This window comes from Podarcis gaigeae (assembly GCF_964106915.1).
Source record: "Podarcis gaigeae genome assembly, chromosome: 9".
Lineage (NCBI taxonomy): Eukaryota > Metazoa > Chordata > Lepidosauria > Squamata > Lacertidae > Podarcis > Podarcis gaigeae.
In genome coordinates this window covers 39,212,870-39,232,692 of record NC_139685.1, presented here as the reverse complement: position 1 = coordinate 39,232,692, position 19,823 = coordinate 39,212,870, and the positions used below count along the sequence as shown (strand labels likewise).

The 19,823-nt window shown below is 41.2% G+C and overlaps 1 long non-coding RNA gene across 2 annotated transcripts; it reads left to right on the top strand.

Moving 5' to 3' along the window:
• Window positions 1–289: 289 nt before the first annotated feature.
• On the top strand, window positions 290–15,217 carry LOC310852593. Of its 2 annotated transcripts, none has more exons than XR_014568299.1 (4): window positions 290–437; window positions 6,561–6,736; window positions 8,321–8,531; window positions 12,060–15,217. It is a non-coding gene; the product is annotated as an uncharacterized lncRNA (long non-coding RNA). The 2 variants fall into 2 exon arrangements; XR_014568300.1 differs by lacking the exon at window positions 290–437 and adding an exon at window positions 4,262–4,386.
• The last annotated feature ends 4,606 nt before the right edge of the window (window positions 15,218–19,823 follow it).

Sequence of the window (19,823 nt, the reverse complement as noted above, 5' to 3'; positions counted from 1 at the left end):
GACTCCATCCTTTCACACCAAATGCCCCGTTAAGTGTTCTTACTTAAGCTAAAGTGTGCTCTGGAAGAGAAGCATCTATTTTTGGGGCTGACCCAGGTCAACCAGCTGAGCTCTCTTTGTTTTTTTATTTCTCCATGCAGCCACTATGCCAACCCAGATAAATGGGACCTGTTATAATGGTTCTATTTTTGGTTTTATGTGTTGACCTAGGGTGTTAATCCAGTCCAAGAGCCCGCTATAAAGGAAAGAAGACAGCATAATTGTTACTGCAGCCTTGGTGGTTAGCGCACACTCTTTTCTTGACAGTGTGGACACAGAAAATCAAAGGCAGCAGGAAAAGGCCCTGTCATTTGAAAAGGATGGTTCTGGAGAGGCTTCTGCTACAACCGGAATCTCACAAGTCTTCCCTTCTGCAGCTAAGCCCTTCTTCTTTTTCAGTAAGTCACAGGGGAGGGTTCAGTTGCTAAATCCAAATTAAACTGTTCTTGTTTCTTTTTGCAAATAGTGGTCAGCAACTGGGAAGTGGCAGATCTTCCCCATTTCCTTCAGTATCCTTGACTCATGCATCCTGTCTGAGCTAATGTTAGTGCTCTGATTGCAGTGTGTCTGGTGCTTTGTAGACTCTCATCAAGAGCCAGAACTAGGCCAGAAGGATCACTCCTACTCATGAGGAAATGCAGCTCTGCCCTCTTGTATGGCTGGCTTTTTGCGGCCTGCCTCTGCCAGTGCAATCCGAGGGCTAACATTTTGACCTCAGCTACATAGTTATCCCTGGATTCAGGAGGGGCCAATTCACATGACCATAGGGGAAGAGATAAACATCATTTGACATCTATATCTGTTAGCCTGTACAAATTATGAAAGCCGTCTGCGAAAATACTCAGAGATTATCTTGTTATTTAATTATAGGAAGTTAATGTAGTGGTTAAGAGCACCAACCAGGACTTCTTCCATTCAAATTTCACCTCAGGAATGAATTCGCCAGAGCCCCATTCAGAAAACAATCACATAGATGGGTCATTGGCTTGATCCAGCAAGTTCTTCTTATGTTCTTACAGAATCAATGCAAAGAGTACAAGACTGCATATTGATTGGATTTTGTGAACAGATCCTATGCTAATATAAACTTTTTTGGTGGAAACACAGCTCATCAGACTGGTTAAGAGGTGAGACCAGTGGGTCCAATCCTACCTCTCCATTTTACACATAATTGTTGTCTGAGCAGGACTTTAGTCTCTTCTCTTGACAAAGTCACTGTCTCCCAGCTTCAGCTTACCCTATTCCGGGTGGGGAACCTGTGGCCATCCAATTTCCATCACCATGAGCCATCATGATGTCACCATGAGTCAGGGATTATGGGAGTTGTTGACTACAACATCTGAAGACCATTCATGATTTCTTTCAGGGATGGGCAGACTTCAGGCTTGTAATATCCACTTAACTCTATCACGCTCCAGCCACTGGTTTGGGAGGAGATGTACACATGATGTAAGCTACAAGCCAAATCTATCCTGTTTCTTATAAAATTGGGGGGGGGGGTGCTGTTTTTATGTCCAACCACCACTAAGTAGTTTCAATCCAAATTCAGAAAAAGAATGATCTAGCAATGTTTTAAGCCAGTAATGAGCTCTATCAACTGGCGCTAGATACAAAATGGTGGTCAGATTGGTGGGAGTGTGGTGGGAGAAAGCAAGTATGTGATTTCGACAAGTATGTGAAATGTGATTTCAGTGTCAGAAGTAAGCTCCCAATCCTGTCACCCCAAAATCTATTCCTTGTTTTCCCCCACCCCAGCAGCCTAAAGTGCAGGGCAAGATGCTTTGTGGCTGTTGCTGTTGCTAAACAAGTGGGGATCAGATAAGTGCTTGGTGATCTATTGCAAGTCATTCAGAAATCTACCAATAGATCTCCTTGTCAGCCTATACAGTACCTGACCAAATTGTTGTTTATTGAGATAACATAAGGGAGATGCTGGGGTATGAAGCAGAGGTTTCACTTGTAGGGGTAGAGAACAGAAAAACTTTACTTCTGCAGGTTTGTACGGAAAGAACTGGTATGGGTTACTGCTGGATTGAATATATGGAATTAACTTTTCAAAAAGTTATTTTACAGCAGCAGGTAATTTGCCAGTGATTGCAATGATGTTGAGATAATAGGATTGTTGCTTTGTGGTGTCAGCAAACAATCATGCCGCAAGAGAGGTAGAAGAAACTCTGGGAAATTAAAAGGACATAAGTTCTTCCAGGAGATAATAGCATACCCATCCTATTATCTTTATTAAACTCTCTTATTAACTCCATTGCATGCAGTGCCCCAAATGAGAAATGTATAATAGACCATCCATCTGCTGCTCATTTCTTCCACACAGCCTTCCGTTTCCTAGTTTAGTACAGAAATTTCCCTCTAGGTCTGTCCTCATTTTAAAGGCATTCTGGATTTTGCAAGAGAGGATTCACAGTATGTGTGAAACTGGCATTGAGGAACAACATGATAGTTTCCAAATGGCAGGCCAGAATGTCTCTTAGAGTGCCATTATCGTCTGCTGAGTTAAAGGGATGTTTGTTGATTGGGGGATAATGTGGCAAAAGGTTGTTTAGGGAAGGTAATATTCTGTCACTGGCTATTATGGCCCAGACAACCTCCCATCACAGGGTCCCCGTAGTGAAATGCTTGTAAGCACTGGAGCAATGTGTGGATTCATTTTCTTCATAACAACTTAAAATGATAGTTTATGCTCGCTGTCAGTGAATCATTGCCAGGGCTTGGCAAGGCTCAGAGGCAGGCTGCTGGGGTGTAAGGGGCTAGAGGCAGATGGCACAGTCAAAGACAGGCCAGGAGTCAGACTTCTGTTTGAGCAGATGAGGAGGGAGAGGTGAGGCTATGAAGAACTGGTTGGTTTTCTATTTGGTTAAAAGCAGTGCTATTTTGCTAGAAAAAGAGGTGCCAGAACTCACCATGAACGCCTCCCTCGCTCTATTAGAATGGCAATAGCTCCCACCTGAGAGGTGCTGGAAGTGAATTCCTGTGAGTTCCCCTTGAAAAAGAAGCCCTTGAAAGGAACCAGAGTTCTGTATCACAGACAGTAGGGTACTAGAGAATGGCTGTGGAAGCCCCAATGTGAAACCTCTTTAAGACCTTTTTGTAGTCTAATCCCACACCTCTGAGTGAGGCAGATCTGACTCAGGAAGCAGAGGCAGTACACTACAGGTGTACAGGAGATGAGCACCTTCAACTTTCAGGCAAATAAAGCAATAAGCACTAAGAGACAATTAATTCAAATGAAAAAAAATTATCCAAGAGAACTTCTGACCCACCTGAATGGTTTTCCATGACTAAGCCAAGCTTGCCATTATTGGACAATGATCCATAATTCCATCTCTAAGAATACTGTACACCTGTGCATGTGTTCCCAGCAAGTATTTCTATCCCTTATTTTCTCCTGGCAACTTTCTAAACAGAAATACGGTATGTCACACTATTGCCTATATTGGTTCAAGCTAGGGCTGTGGTGGGCCTGCAGGAGAAAGATGTAGCTCCCAGATAACATAAACTCGGAGCAACTATCAAAAATTCTCTGTATTTTACCAGCATCTTATTTAAATGCATATTTCGAAGCAAAAAAAAAAAAATTGAAAAATAATATACATTTGTGATTATTCCCCCCCCCCCCTTTATAGACATAGGGTTATAGCCAGTGCCAGACCTACTCCGAGTACACCTGTTGAAATTAATGGGTGAAACTAACTTATGTGTATTAATTTCAGTGAGTCTACTCTGAGTAGGACTAGCATCGGACACAACCATAATGCAGTAATTTGGGATGCTAAATTGGAGAGAGAAGAAAAAAAGTTTGATCTTTTATTCATAAGCAGCTGAATGGCAATTAAGTCTGAGTTACAGCTATCACCGTCTCTCACATCAATAACATTAGGAGTATGCAAGGCTCAATCTGCTACTTAAACTAAATTCCAAGATTTTTTTCTCGCCTCATCATGCTTGTTAGACAGCACAGTCTGACAATCTAAGAATGTCCATTTCTTTATTTTTAAAATCCTTATTTTTTTGCGTAAACCAGTTACTCCTTAGTAGCTGAAAACTGGTATTCTTAGAGAAGCTAAGAGTTTATTAAGTTCAAATTGTTTTGCCTAAAGGAACTGGTGAGATTCTTAGATGGGGGGGGGGGGAGAGGAGACAGACTGCTGTAGCCAAAGAGGATGAGAAAGAAATGACCTTGCTTTAAAAGAATATGAAATGTCCACAGAGTGTTAGATGAAGCAAGGCAGCTGCTACAGCCTTTGCCAATTGAGGACAGACTTACAGCTGGAAGGGGATGAGAGAGCAAGTACTATGTGCCCCTGTGTGTCGACAAAAATCCTTTTGTGTAAGGTAACTTATCTAGTTAATTCAGAGTTGTTAATTTTCAGAGATGGTGGTGTGTGTGTGTGTGTGTGTGTGTGTGTGTGTGTGTGTGTGTGTGTTTTACAACAAAACAAAAACAGAGATTCTGACCTGCCATACACAGAATTTCCTGGCATTTGTGCAATGCAAGAGGTCATTGCTTTAAAAGAGACAGTGCACCATGGACTAGTTTGAATTAGCGATTGGGTAAGAATGTTGTAGCATGGTTGCAGAAGAGTTTAAACTGAAGCAACAACTGCTGTTGGGTCAAAATGAGCACATGCTATAAATCATCCTTCAATACTCTGTTCTGAATAGAAATAAATAACCCTTCAAAATAGGCAATCCACATTATTCATTGTGCCTTCTTTGGTCTTGCTTACACAGGTAGACAAGTGTTTTTCATTACTGACTGGCAAGAACCTAGCAAAAAGGCTATATTCCTTTAGTTAATATTTGCTTTGTATATGAATCTCCCATGATCTTATCATGTTGAGTGATTTGTTTGTTTTCCATCTTTTGTTAACCTCTGGGCACTTCCAGATGGAATCCCAGCCCCAATTAACAACAATTTCACACAGTACAATTACATCTTACATGCATTTAATCTGTGTGATTTCAACAATAACTCTGTCGTGTGGGAATTCCTTGCAAATGACCACAGTGCCGGGTTATGTATCCACAGCAATGACCAGAGGAGAATTACTGTTGGGAGGAGCGCAGAAAGAAGAAACTCTATGGTACATCTACAGCAGCAAAACTGGACGGCTTTGTCTGCCCCAGCTGCAATAAAACATGTCTCTTCTCTATTTGTCTCTACAGCCCCAGCAAGCACCGTAAAGCTCCAATGGCTTGACTTTACCCTCAGTGGCACACTCCTCTGTTGCCTCTCAAGACAGACAGGTGCCAACATGGTTGAAGGGAGACTGGTTGAAAATGTGAAAGTCAAATCCAAGTAACGCAAACAGCTTAAAACCTCTTTTTGCTCCAGATCTGCTCGGAGTTACCCAATGTATAAAGAGCTTCTAAGCTCTCTACCATGAGCTGGGCAGGTGGGAGCACAAAAAGCATTTAAGCTTTCTGCCTTGCTTAGGGACAAGACACACCCAGCATGATGGTTCTCTCATGAGATCTCTCAGGGCCATCTGAGTTCCCATGAGATCTTGCATGAGCATCCCTACCTTCCAGCTAGTGCGCTGAGATGGCCTTGCCCCTAAGCACCGCAAAGAGCTTAAAAACTTTTTTTTGTCCTGGGTTCACTTGGGTTGCTTGGTGTGAAAAATGATTTTAAGCTCTCCACTTTGCTTGCTGGGCTCAGTATGTGGGCTCTAGGTGTAGTGCTCTCATCCACTCATCCACGGTGTGCATGCACCCTTCCCCTAAAACATGCATTAATTTTGTGCACACTTTTGGGGGCCGAAATGCCAGTGCAAAATCCAGGAAATGTGCAATCTGATAGATAGTTATGTTTCAATCTGCAAGTATGTTCAAGGACATCAAACTGGGTCAGTCTGCTCTGAAAAAGCAGACCATGCCAATTTCTCTCTCATTCCTAATGTTTCAGCCAAATTCACATTGTGGGCTTTACAGTGCCACTGAATGCCACAAACCTGCAGTGAGGAATTCAAAAAATTTAGAACTTCACCCCACTATTAAAAACATCTCTTTAATTTTTAAAGTTTAAACTAATGAAGCAAGATTAATATTTAAGAAGAAGAAACATAAGTAGGACCATGTTCAAAAGCTTAAAGAGACTGGCATTCTACCAGCCAAATAAATGCAAGGGGAAGAAACACTTCATAAGTTGTTACAGATGTGGTGTACATAGCAATAGGTTCACTTCACATAGTCAGAAAGTATGCAGTGTATCTTGTAAATATAAGTGGAGGTTACAGAACAAATTACCAAATGATCTACAATTAAAGTCAAACTATAATGTTAATTGCCTTTAAAGTCATTCAATAATTCTAAGGATAATTAAGAAATTAAGATGTTTAAATTAGCTCATCCTTGGCTAGAGTCAAATAAAGTTTCCCGATACATTCAAAATTAATTGAAGCTCAAGAACTCCCAGTTTTTCTAATGTAGAAGCTGACTCATCCAGTATTCTTATTCTCCTTCTGTATTAATTTACTACATTTCTATCCTTCCTTTTCTCTAAGGAGCTCAAGATGGCATACATGACTCACCTGCCTATTATATCCTGGCAACAACATGTGAGATAGGCAGGGCTTGAAGCAGCTACCTCAGGCAGTGGAATCCTGCTGGACAGCACTGGGGTAGCATGGCAGCAAGAGTTCTGTAACATATCACCAGAAGCCACTGTCATATGACCCTGGTAAGTAAGGCTTTGTGGAAGCACTTTCCTGTTTCGTCTCAAGCGGCAAAGAGGGATGGGCTGCCCTTGTATAAAGGTTGGCTAAGAGACAGTGGCTAGCCCAAGCTCACGCAATGACACCAGGTATTAAACTTTCTAACCACACTGCTTCTCTCTTTCTCTTCCACAACCTCCTAGAACTTTCTCTAGCCTATATTTGCTGTTCATAGAGTTGTTGCTGACCCACAGTTCAGCTAACATAGAGTAAGTCTTGCATGCTGAAGTATTGTCAAGTTCCAAAATGTCACTGGAATTTAGGGGATCTGGCAAGGCCTCTCCTGTTGTTTTAAATCCAGTCCTGAGACAGAAGCCTTGTGCTTAAACATAGGTCCCTTTCAAAGGTACTCAAGATTTATTCCCTGTGCCCTGAATGAGTGAAAATGAGCTTTGTTGAAACCTCCTGTGAATTAAGTTGATTTACTGTAGAATCTCCCCATTCCTTATGGGTTTGATGAAAGCATTAGCTCCTTAATGATTCCCAGACTGCTCTGGAGTTTTGGGGGGCAGGGGCGGAGTTAAGAGAGGAAAAACTGTGCTAAGTGTGAAAACATTTTCCACAAAGCTTAAAAGACCAAATTCTTCCAGGTGTTGAACATTGTTATGAAGGTCTAAAATAATTACTGGCCTTTTCGATGTGTGTTAAAGGCACCTTTTCAGTTTTGTTTTTAAGGAACAGAAATGGATTGGGGGAAATCATTCCATACAGGTGGACCTTTCAACATCCTCAAGATTACCTACATCTGCTCTGATGTTTCAGCATCCCCACAGATGTTGCATGTATCTATGTCTTAAGACAAATTCTGTCATAAAAAGGCAATGTGCAATTTGTAGGGCAGCAAGTCCCCTTGATAACACTATGTGTGCTGGGTTCTTTTTTATGGCTTTATGTCTGCTTCTGTTTAGTTTCTAATAAAATCTAGAATGATCATCTCAAATGTTTAAAAGAATTACACTATGGACAAGTGTCTTTTCTCATTTCTCCAACCTTGCTTACCATCTTGGAGAAAGCACTTCTCATTGGAGGGGCAGGGGAAATAACCTCCAGTTCCCTTCCTATAGAAGTCACTTTGTAACCTGGGCCAACTAGTGACAGGCAAATCTTCAGTCTCAGTTTCTCATTTTTCTAGTTCCCACGTTTCCGTATCAGTTTGCTTCTTTTTTTTTTTTAAGTCCACATGAAAATTAATCTGCATTTTTGGTGTGAACTGTTCTGAACATGCATATTTTTGTATGAAATTTTGCTCAATGTGCCACATTTTTGCAAAGCAGTTCCCCATAATTCCACATTTTTATGCACGCTTTGCCCCACTATATGCAGTTTTGTACCACTATCCTGGAGAACTATCTGGAGAAATGTTTCAGTTTGACTACTGTTTTTGTTACTGTGAATTAAGCAGGTTCGCCTTTAAATGTGAACTGAATTGAATTTTCCCCCTACCAATCTGCATCATGACCAGGGGGCGTGGAAATGAAGCACTGAATGGAAACAAAGCATTTCCCCTGAGATAATGTGGTTATACTGCTTTTTTTTCATTCTACCCCCAGCCCCAGGTACAAAATCTGTTGTAGCAGCCCAGAAGAGTGAGATTTGGCCACTGAACTGCAAGCTAATTCATATGCAACCAAAATTCACTGCAAGTCTTTGAAGAATCAAGCACTCATATCAGCAGCTCCAGTTCCAGATGTTGGTTTTTACAAATACCTGTAAGCCAGATTTTACTCTGAACCAATCTTTAAACTGGCTCAGTGTGATGTTGTAAGTTGTGAAACTATGATCTTCACTTTGGAACATAGAAATAAGAAAACTGTGTGCTATTTCTATTTGTAGTTCTATTGTTCAATTTATGACTGAACAAGTTTAGCCCAGCAATTAATGGCCACATTTACATACCTCCTAAACTAAAGGCTTTGAATGACAAAAGTTATTTTCAACTCTCTTGGTATAGTAGGTATAAGCAAGTCAAAATCATCTTCCATGATCCCAAGAAACATTGTTCTTTCACTTCCAGGAATGAGATTTTTGCACTTTAAAGAGATTGACCATCAGTGTTTTCTCTTCTATCCTAAATATATTCGTCACAGCTCTGTATAATGAGCTGTTTACAACAGATGGTTCAAAAACCTCTGAAGCAAATGTGATATTGAATGAGTTGTCATGAAAAGGTTCTGCATCTCTTTGTTGTTTCATCACAGTGTTTAACTCTTTCTGAACGCATCTCAAATCCAGAGGATTTTCTGTTAAAGCTGTTGGTGCTTAGAAAATCCATCTGGCAAAGGAATCTAGTTTGCTTTTAATATCTCCAAAACCCAGCATCTAAAATGTAAATGCTTGGAAGTTTCAGACTGCAGTACACACATATAAGCTCAGCTTTGCAATTGGTTATCACATCCTCCCTTCTGTTTCCATAAGCTGTTCCTCCACCCATTCAGTCGTCCCCTTGCGAGTGCTAGGTGACAGAGATAATCTTGGATGTCAGTCAATGGGCAATGATAGGGGACAGCCGCTAGGTATCCCTAGACTGTGTGTTTGTTAAGCTCAATAACTTTTATTCTCATGTAACAGCATGATATAAAAATCTGAAAATAATTTTTAGGGGGACACCTGGCAACCTGACATTTATGAGTCTATAACCAGAGGTAGAGCCTACCTTGAGACATTTCCTATTTCACTTTTCTTTGATAGCCGGTAGTCATTGCATTCAATTGCATTACACACTCAATCCAATCCCCAACACAATCAAGCAGAAGTATTTTGATGTGGGCCAGTTTAATACTGCTAAAGCCAATCGATCTGAATTAATTTAAAGCAAAGAGCTTCAGCTTAACTGGGTTGTGGATCAGCCAGTTGGTCTCTTAATTGCTCTTTTTCTTTCTTACCCAGAGAGCGCGGTAATGTTAATGTATATTAGAGTGATTCTTTACACAAAACATCTGTAACATTTTCTAAAAATTATAAATGCTCTGGGATTGGGGATTCCAGCTGTTGCCTGACTGAAGGAATCCCCATGACATCAGCAGTCAGGAATTGGGTTTCATTTACCCCTTTTGCCATGGTAAAAAAGAGAGAGAGAAAGTCAACATGATCCAGATGGTCGTTCTGGGTATTAAAATGTGCCTGCTTTGTGATTGTGGTCTGGGACACAACCCTTGTCTTTATAGTGCTGAAATAATTGATTTCACCCTGCTTTCCAGAGAGGTAAAGTACCCAAGAAAGCAAAAAATCATCCATTACTATTCAGAGTGGGGATCCATCTAAATGACTTTATTGTTCTTCAGATTTCACTGTTTAATATTATGACATCATGTAGTTTCCTGAGATACCAAGATAGCTAGGACTAAAACCAGAATTCCCTATCGTTAAGCAATAATATGCTACAGTGTCAAGCTATGTATGATAAGTGAAATCACAAGAAACTTCTAATTACCATTGTTTGCAAAATCATTCTTTTTAAAACGTTGTTTGTATTTTTTTTAAAGGAATAATGACCACCAAATGGCACAGTAAGACCTGCCAGTGGGTTAAGGGACTCTTGGGAGCATTGTTCAGGGCATTTAGTGGCTCCCACCATATTATGTAGAAATGGGGCAGTGTTGTGTAAATAAAAGGCATGTGAAGTAGTTACAGCTTAATCCAGGAATGGAAAATACGCTTGCAAAAGGAAGGTAAGAGCAGAAGGGTTGTAACAGCTAACTAACAGCTGTCAGACCCTGGGGTGCTTTTCAGCCTTCAGCAGAGATCTCACTTCTTAAAGTTATGCCACCCCCCAAATTCAAACTCCTTTTGCCCTCCCTCTGGAACCAATGTACATTTGGGAAAACATTTTTGCAGGTGAATTTACCTAGTCCAAATTTGCTTAAGAAAAGAAAAATATCAGGTAAGCTAAATTAATAGTTTGAAATGGCTTTTGTCATTACACACGGTGTTAAAGTTAGCAATTATTTTTTTTTTTTTGGGGGGGGGAAGGAACATACCAAAGAATATTGAATGTGGCATGCAAATAACATGCCTGCCTTATGATTGTATCAAGAAGACTGAAAGTTAAGGTTTCTTTTTAAGGCGTACTTGAAATTGGAAAAAGTTCCCATTTTGGAACCAGCAAAAGGGTTCTGTCTGCTATGTGGACCCCAGCAAAGTGTTCTTCTTCTCCTGGGGTTCTGTCTGCCCATTGCGGCATTCTGTGAATTCCACTTCCATCCAGGGTTAACAAGCCTATCAAGTGTCATAGGCAGAAGTGTGGGCCCACTCCAAAATATAGTCCTTTCAGTTCGTATCCAAATATCTGGGGAAATGTAAAGGAGTATTCTCCCTGACATGGGAGTAAACTTGCTCCTGGGCTCTAATGACTTCACATTATTGGTGGCTAATGGTTTTTGCCCCTTCCCAGCAGTCTTGCCTATCATAGACCATGGACCTTACTCTTTGGGGGAGGACTGAAATTATTCATCAAATGGTAAAGCAGACCTTAGCACCTTTGCCAACACCAAAATAATCAAGATTCAACCTTATAAACAGAACGTTATTATGTAAACTTAAATCATCTCTTCAGTCTTAAAGCAGGAAGCTATGTAAATATTTTGCTCTTAGCATATATGTAGGGATACAATCTGAATTAATGCAATTAATTTCCAGTGCAAGGTGGGAGCCTCAGTCTAAGTATATTTGTAGAACAGAAATATGTACTGGTAGATGTAATGCCATATTTGAGGGATAACTGTACAAATTGTCAATTCACAGGAGTTTAATAAATGCATCTGACCCAATCAGGCACATTAGGTAGGGGGCAAGCCCAATATGTTCCTGCAATAGAAAATAGACTTCTGTCTGGCTGAAATGTAGCCTACTATACAACGATAGAGGGGACATGGGTAGCACTGTGGGTTAATCTACAGAGCCTAGGACTTGCCGATCAGAAGGTTGGCAGTTCAAATCCCCGCAACAGGGTGAGTTCCCGTTGCTCAGTCCCTGCTCCTGCCAACCTAGCAGTTAGAAAGCACGCAAAAGTGCAAGTAGCTAAATAGGTACCGCTCCGGCGGGAAGGTAAATGGTGTTTCTGTGCGCTGCTCTGGTTCGCCAGAAGCGGCTTAGTCATGCTGGCCACATGACCTGGAAGCTGTACGCCGGCTCCTTCAGCCAATAAAGCAAGATGAGCGCCACAACCCCAGAGTCGGCCACGACTGGACCTAATGGTCAGGGGTACCTTTACCTTATACAACGATAAGAACCACTGACCTCTGCTACCCTTCCCCATTCACTAAGATTTTGTGCCTCTTTATCCCTCTGCAGCCTCTGGAAGATTGTCCATGAGAAAATGCAGTCCTTAGGATGAAAAACATTTGTTCTTCTGCTTTCCATTGACAATGGAGAAATGAAGAAGAGTCCTTATGTTACCAAAGACTCACTTTGATCTTACATGATTCTCCTTAACAGCAGTATCATTGCCTTTGGGATAACTTTTTTTAAAAAAAACAATGCAGCACAAAACTGCTTTGCCAATATCCTCATTTGGCTCAAATGAGTCCTTGTAGCATTGAATATATTGAACACAATCCCATAGGAAAATCCAGTTGGAGATTGTTGTCATCTAGGTAAGAGTGCCATAGGGGTAACATCTGTTTGCAATCATCTTCCCTGGGAATTAGGAACAGAATGTGCCAGCTGTTGGGGATCCAGCACAGCGACTAGCTTGGGGCACTACAGATCTCGATGGTGTGGTCCCTTCTCAGCACACCTGCAGCATGTAATAACGGCATCAAATATTATGGATGAAATATGGATTCCTTTGAAATTGTGGTTAAAGCTCTTATCAGCTCCAGCGGAGCCAGGGCTTCACCCCAAGAGTGTTGTGGGAGTGTCAAGCTGAGTTTCAGGATACGCTGATATAATGAGCCTTTTGTTTACAAAGCATGGGGTGAGTTGCCCTGAGCTAGGAACCAGCTTGACAGAAGCTGTGAAATTGTCTACCCACATCAGAGGAAAGGAATTGGCATTAAGCAGGAAGTGCTGCAAGGCTCAAAGCACGGGCATGAAAAATTATACGGCAAACCAAAGATATGCTGCCAACTGCATAAGCCCCTGGAAGAGCTCCCACAGAAACCTCCCTCAGGTTATCAGGAAGCCGAAAACCACAAAGCTCTCGGGAATCTAATCTGTCACCAGCCAGATTGCCAAACTGCTGATGCCCTGAAATTTATCTAGGTGAGCAACATTTCCATAGTACTGAATAACCATGAAGAGAAGAAGCAAAAGGAAAGAGGACACAATTGATGGCTGAGGAACGCAAAGGCAAATGTCTAAAAAACTGGACAAAACCCATGTTTTTTCTCCATCAAAGCTATCTGTGCACTTCTTAGGAGCTTGATATTTTAGTACCACAGTGTATCCATTGCATATGGCTGCTCTGGTACACTTTTCTGTGTTAGCCTGATCACCTAACTCTGAAGGTCAACACATCTCATAAAAGCCAGCGCCTGTTCTGCATTCAGATTAGCTCTTTCAATAAATCACGGAGGTGGGCTAAAGGAGACTCGTTAAATAGTCCCAATCTTCAGCTCATATGTCAAAGCTCTCCCTCCCCAATTGCCACATCTCCTGTAGCCCATCTAAATTCCTGATATCCATCACAATACAATAACCCTGCCTATTAGGTTCCAGAACATGAAGGGTTTTTCTCCCCTCACTGGTCTAAAGTGCAGTGGCTTTCTTCTAAAAGGCTTTGTGATGTGGTTGCTGGCACAAAGTAGGGGGGGTTATAGGGGGGTTTGCTAGGAGCTTCAAAGCAGGGCTGGCTCCAGATGCACGGGTGCTCTTGGAAAAGTGATTTCTGGTGTGCTCCCTTGAACATTCTTGGGCATGCCCTGGCTTAGATAGCACTACCTGTAAACTGGCTGTTACCATTTCAATGCCTCTAAATTAGGATGCCTCTAGGACCATAGTCTTCAGCCCTTTCAGACCTGAGACCCACTGTTATCCAAACCAGCATTTGGGCACCCATTTCTTTTTTACCATATGTTTGCATGGTGGAAATGATGCTGTTGCCACCCACCTTGGATCATGCCTTAACCCAGTAATGGCTCTTGAACTACCTGTTGAAGATCAGTGCTCCAGGCCATTGTGGGGGAAGTGACAGCCGCTGGACCCAGCCACCTTCAGCAGTGGGACTTGCCTCAACAGCTGCCTGGCAACAAGTCTCTGTTTTAAACTTTGCAATAGCTATAAGCTTACTCGGTGGTCTTGGGCAAACCGCTTTCCTTTGGTGCCATTGATCTCTCCCCAATCTGCACAATGGGACCAAAGTTCTTGCCAACCTTACAGGAATTCTGGAAGCATTATGAGCAGCATGATCCCATGCATGCTTACCCCGAAGTCAGCCCCAATGAATTTAATGGCACTTTCTCTCAGGCAAATGTACACCAGACTGTGCTGTGAGCTCATTAATGTACTGCACTTTGAAGCACTATAGACATAGTAAATATTATCATTATTACTGGTAGCAGTTGAATCAGACTGACAAACCCCTTCCCATAATCTTTTCCTCTTTCATGTTTTCCTGCTTTACAGTGTAGTTTAATTTGCTTTCTTTCATTCCCAGATAGCAACGTCATGTGGCACCTAATATAAAGATATCAAAAGGGATTTGCAATCTAAAACTATTAAAATGCTGCAACTGCATTAATTTTTGTTTAAACAATGGCTTTCCATAGATATTGCACATACTAGGGAAGATGTTTATTCAGCAAAAGCTATCTCTGCATTAACACAGGAACAAAACCTTGGGCTGCTTATCCCCATAGAAATAAATCACACATTCTTTCCTTTAGAGGGTTTACTCTGTATTCATCTTTCAGATTTTGAGTCAGTGGCACAGTTTTATAAATAAAAGGAAAAAGTTGCTTCTGGTATTATGCAATCCAAAACCCTTTAACTCAGAAATGTGACTTATGTGCCAAAACATTTTCATTTTTACTTCAGGTAGCTGCTTCTTATTACAAAACATTTTCTTGCACACTGAGGTTTTTTTAAAAAAACAAAACAAAACAATGTTAGCAATATTTGATTGAAGGTAACCATTTGGGCATCTGGAAGACATGAAATCTAAAAAATCCATCCCAATACTCATTTCAGACTGATCTCAATGATATTCTCCTTCAAAAATAATAAGGCAGGGATGAGGAAACCTGTGGCTGTCCAGACCTTGCTAAGCCATAATTCCCATCTTCCCTGATGACTGGCCATGCTGGATGGAGCTGATGGGACTGCAGCAGCTTAGGGTTATGGGTTCCCCGTCCCTGTTAACACATCTATAAGCATTCTATTTACGTCTCAGGACAGTAACTTGAAATATATTTAATTACTAGTCTGCATATTTGACTTCCGGTTTTTCCACCTTCCAATTCGGGTATGCCTCGTGGAGCCTCCGCGGCAAAAGCAGCTGCCAGAGGGTGATTTAGGGGGCAACACGGAGGCTACACAACCCCCCAAAGGCTTTGGGGGTGACCCAGAACCAAACTCTCAAATCAGAAAATACATGGAGAATGGAAAATATTTAAGGATTACTTAAGACTATATTGTACTAATCCTACCATATTAGCAGAACTTGAATGATATTTGTAAGTGAAAACAGGTAACAAATATTTTATTGACTAGATGGAAAAGATATAAAAGAATATAAAACTGTGCGAAAAAATATACGAACAGTATAATGAGAACGATTGGAAGTTTTACATCCAGAATTTTTATTTAAGTGTTATTATAGAAGATATTGTTTTTTTCTGTACATAGCATTTTCTTTCTTTTTTTCTTTCCCCCCTTCTTTTCTTCTTTTTGTTCTTTTTTGGCTTCTTCTTTCTTTACTTTTCGTCACTTCTGTTGTAATGATTTTGTATATTTTTGCATATGTTTGTATTTTAAATCAATAAAGAATATTTAACAAACAAACAAAATCACTAGTCTGCATATTTTACCAGTTTTCAGTAATGTAAGCAAAACTCATCCTTTGGACCTCAACAGAAAAGCATATATAGGCAGAGAGGTAGCAGCTGCATCTTCAGTTGTCAATCAAGAAGACTCAGGCCAGCCTGTGGCTTTTTATAGGGTCAGACAAAAACCAATTGGCCTCTTGTGTCACCTAAGAGGGAGCAGTGATGCCTACATTTGCCTCCCTCATCCTTCCACAACCTGGTACCCTCCAGAATTTGTTGGTCTATAGCTCCCATTACACTGGTCAACAACAAATTTGTTGTCTGCGTTTTTTCAGCTGATTTAGGACGAATCTGATGCGCTGAATCCAAAAATCACATTGGTTTTGCTCAATCAGGTCAAGTTTTTGAGGTATGACCACATGTTGTTTTTTTACATTTTTGTTCACATGTACGTTTGTGTGGAGCATTTTAGAATAAGTTGGTGGGGGTAAAATGCCATGTCGAATAATTGTTTTGATTGGAAATGATTATTTTAATGACAAGAAGTATTCAGGTCCAATAGTTCAGGGTGATTATGTAGAAAAGGGATCAGTTTGAAGTCATAAAACCTCGAAAGCTTCCTTAAATTGGTGTGGCAAAGCATAAAGTTGGGGGATCAAAACTAAGTTAATGGGGCAGCTGCCCCATGAAGTGTAAAGCTTGGGCACCACACATGGTGTGCAAGGCATGCACTGAGACTCTATGTGGGTGGACCAATAGCAAGAGGAGTCTGAACTTTGGAATTCCCATGGTTTGGAGGGAGCCAACAAACCATGTCACTGACTGCTACTTCTGCGCTATTGATGTGACTGGGATCAACAGAAAGAACCGGAGCAGCCTCAAGTATACTGATCTTCAATCAGCACGTTGTCCTGTAGCTCATTGTGATGAAATTCCAGTGCCTATCTTCGGAGAACTTCCTGACATTAGTGACGAAGATGCCTCCAGTGTTGAAGGACATGAAGAAGAAGAAGTGGTTCTTGAAGATGATGCTCCACATCCATTTTCCCAAAAGGAGTTGAATGATCTAGTTCGCGACCTCAGCTTGTCAAAGGACTCTGCCGAACTGTTGACAACCAGATTGAAGGAAAAAAACCTCTTTTCTGACAGTGCTCGCATCAGCTTCTTCCACAACAGCCATTAAGAGTACTCCGTTTTTTCTCGGAAGAGAAGGTCTTGGTGTACTGTGCAGATATTGCGCAGCTTCTGCTCAAGCTTGGAGTGCCACAGTACGAACCCAAAGATTGGAGACTGTTCATTGACAGCAGCAAGCGATCACTGAAATGTGTTCTGCTACACAACGGCAACCAGTTTGCCTCTATACCCCTGGCTCACTCGAGTACACTGAAGGAGAACTATGAAGTGGTGAAGTATGTGCTGGAGAAAATTGGTTATGATCAGCATAAGTGGTTTATTTGTGTTGACCTGAAGATGGTGAACTTTTTGTTGGGACAACAGTCTGGCTTCACCAAGTACCCATGTTTTCTGTGCATGTGGGATAGTAGGGACCGTGCTCAGCATTACACGAAGAATGACTGGCCTGTGCGGGAGGAATTGGTGCCTTGCAGAAAAAGGAACGTCATCAACGACCCTCTGGTGGACAGAGACAGAATACTCTTCCCACCGCTGCACATCAAGCTCGACTTAATCAAGTAGTTCACCAAGGCTCTGGACAAGGATGGTGACTGCTTCACTTACTTGTGCCAGGCTTTTCCAGGATTGACCATGGAGAAGTTGAAAGCTGGCATCTTTGATGGTCCTCAGATCCGTCAGCTCATCAGAGATCCAGAGTTTGGAAACTCAATGAACGAAGTGGAACTGGAAGCGTGGAAGTCATTTGTTCTGGTAGTGAAGAACTTTCTTCGGAACAATAAGGCCAGAACTACGCAGAACTTGTCAACAACACGCTGACTGCTTTCAGAAACCTGGGCTGCAACATGAGCGTCAAGATGCACTACCTATTTTCACATATGGACCGGTTTCCTGAGAACCTGGGTTCAATGATTGATGAGCAGGGGGAGAGATTCCATCAGGACATGAAAGAGATGGAGACCAGGTATCAGGGTCACTGGGACGCAGTCATGATGGCTGACTACTGTTGGACTCTGAAGAGAGACCTCCCTGCCGCTGAGCATTCCTGGAGTTCCAAGAAACGGAAGTTCAAGCCCTGAAGTTTGAAAAATGGTGAAGCAACATGCAATTTACGTGTACTTACCTTTATCAATGCCCACCATTCAGTTTACAGTAAACCTTACCTGATGGAGAGAAACGGATGCCATTTCCTGATTCAGCACTGCAAAAATTCCCTAAATCAGTTGTAGAAATATAGACAACATTCAAAAAGTAAAAAAATGTTGCCCAGTGTAATTATCCATGCTGGCTGGGACTATTACATTTGGAAGGCCATAGGTTTGCCATCCTTCCCCATCTAGGCGACAGGAGCCAAATTTGACAGGTGGGTGGGGCAACCCAGCTGTCAATCACTTGATGTCACAATGATGTCAGGTAACCCTTTTTTTGCTTGCATAGTTTGAAATCAAACTGAGTGGGGAAATGCACAACCCACAAGGCACCTTTAAAATCTTTCTCTAAGACATGACCATCCACTGATGGCAAAGAGTTCTTAAAAAAACTAGCCATGATATAATAAAGGACACCTGCAGTTCATAGTCAAAAATCCCAGAGGGCATGCAAATCTTACACAGCTCTTTCGAACCTAGCCACCTGGTGAATAAATTCAAATGCCATACTGTGCTATCATTTACATGAACCTGAGCATTGGATTTGTATACTCTCTTCACCATTCATCCTACGGTGTGGCCACAATGAGGATTCTGGCAGCATGCTTTAACACCAGCAATGCTGTAATCTTTTGTGCATAGATACTGGAGTGGTAAACTATGGTTTATTGACAAGCTAGGATCATAAACCGTAGTTTAGACTAACCAAAATGTGTCCTTATTAGACCTAATGATATTACATGATTGATTCATTCATCCACAGCTTTTTTTTTTTTTTTAACATCCCAGAATGACAAAACATCTTGGGCATTCTGAGAAAACAAAATGGTATTTCCTATAAGATGGCTGCTGAAATCCATAGCTATGAGAAAAGGCAAGCTCCCCCCATCATTCATACTTTTACTCATGGCTTTAGTCTTGTACCATAGTAAAATTGAACTTAATGAGACTCATGTAGTTCAACTTTCCATTTGTTATTAAATTAATACCCTCAATATATATATATATATATTATGTGGGAATGGCAGTATAGGCAATGAGTGACTTAATATGGAAGAAATTGAAAACTATCATCTCAAAAAAATGTGAGTTTTACATCGAGTTCTTTCTTTCTTTTGCAAACTGAGTGTTTGGAACCTTCACCACTATGGCTGGTGAGAGCAAAGGATATTGTCTGAACTCTTTGCAGCATCTTTCATTGATTGCTTGTTTGGAGAGCACAATGGATTCCACAGGAGAACTATTATCCTTACAGTGAAAGGCTGACACCTCTGCTAGACTATGGAAGGAAAAAGAATGCTGTGCATTGACCATTTTTATCTATGTCGGTAGCAACATACAACTCCAGGGAACTCCATTAAAATCTGCTGACATTATTTTGTTTGTGGGACTGCAGCCAAAGGAAAAATACAACAGGGTGTGAATATTTGAAGGCAAGAAAAGAAAGAACTATAAGAAACTGCAGACAGACAGCTGTGTTGTGGTCTCCAGCTGCCTGTTATTGGTCCTTTCCCAGAAACAAACACCTGGTGAGACCCGATAGAAAATCAGTCTAATATTATGTGTAGCTTAGTAGCAGGAAAACTGCAAGGTGTTTCAAATTGCTACACCCCTGACAAAAACAGTTTTCCATTGGTGCTTACCTCCATCATATCGCTTTCTATGGTCTCCAGATTTTCCTATGAAAGAAAGCCAAATGATTTTTCATTTCATTTATTAGCTGGAAAGAATTTGACAGAAAACGAAATACCAGCATAAAATAGATTTCCAGTCAGTTTTCTGGCTGCTTTCTGTAAAAGTGGGAAGCAAAACCATATATGATCTATATGATGTATACTGTATATATTAGA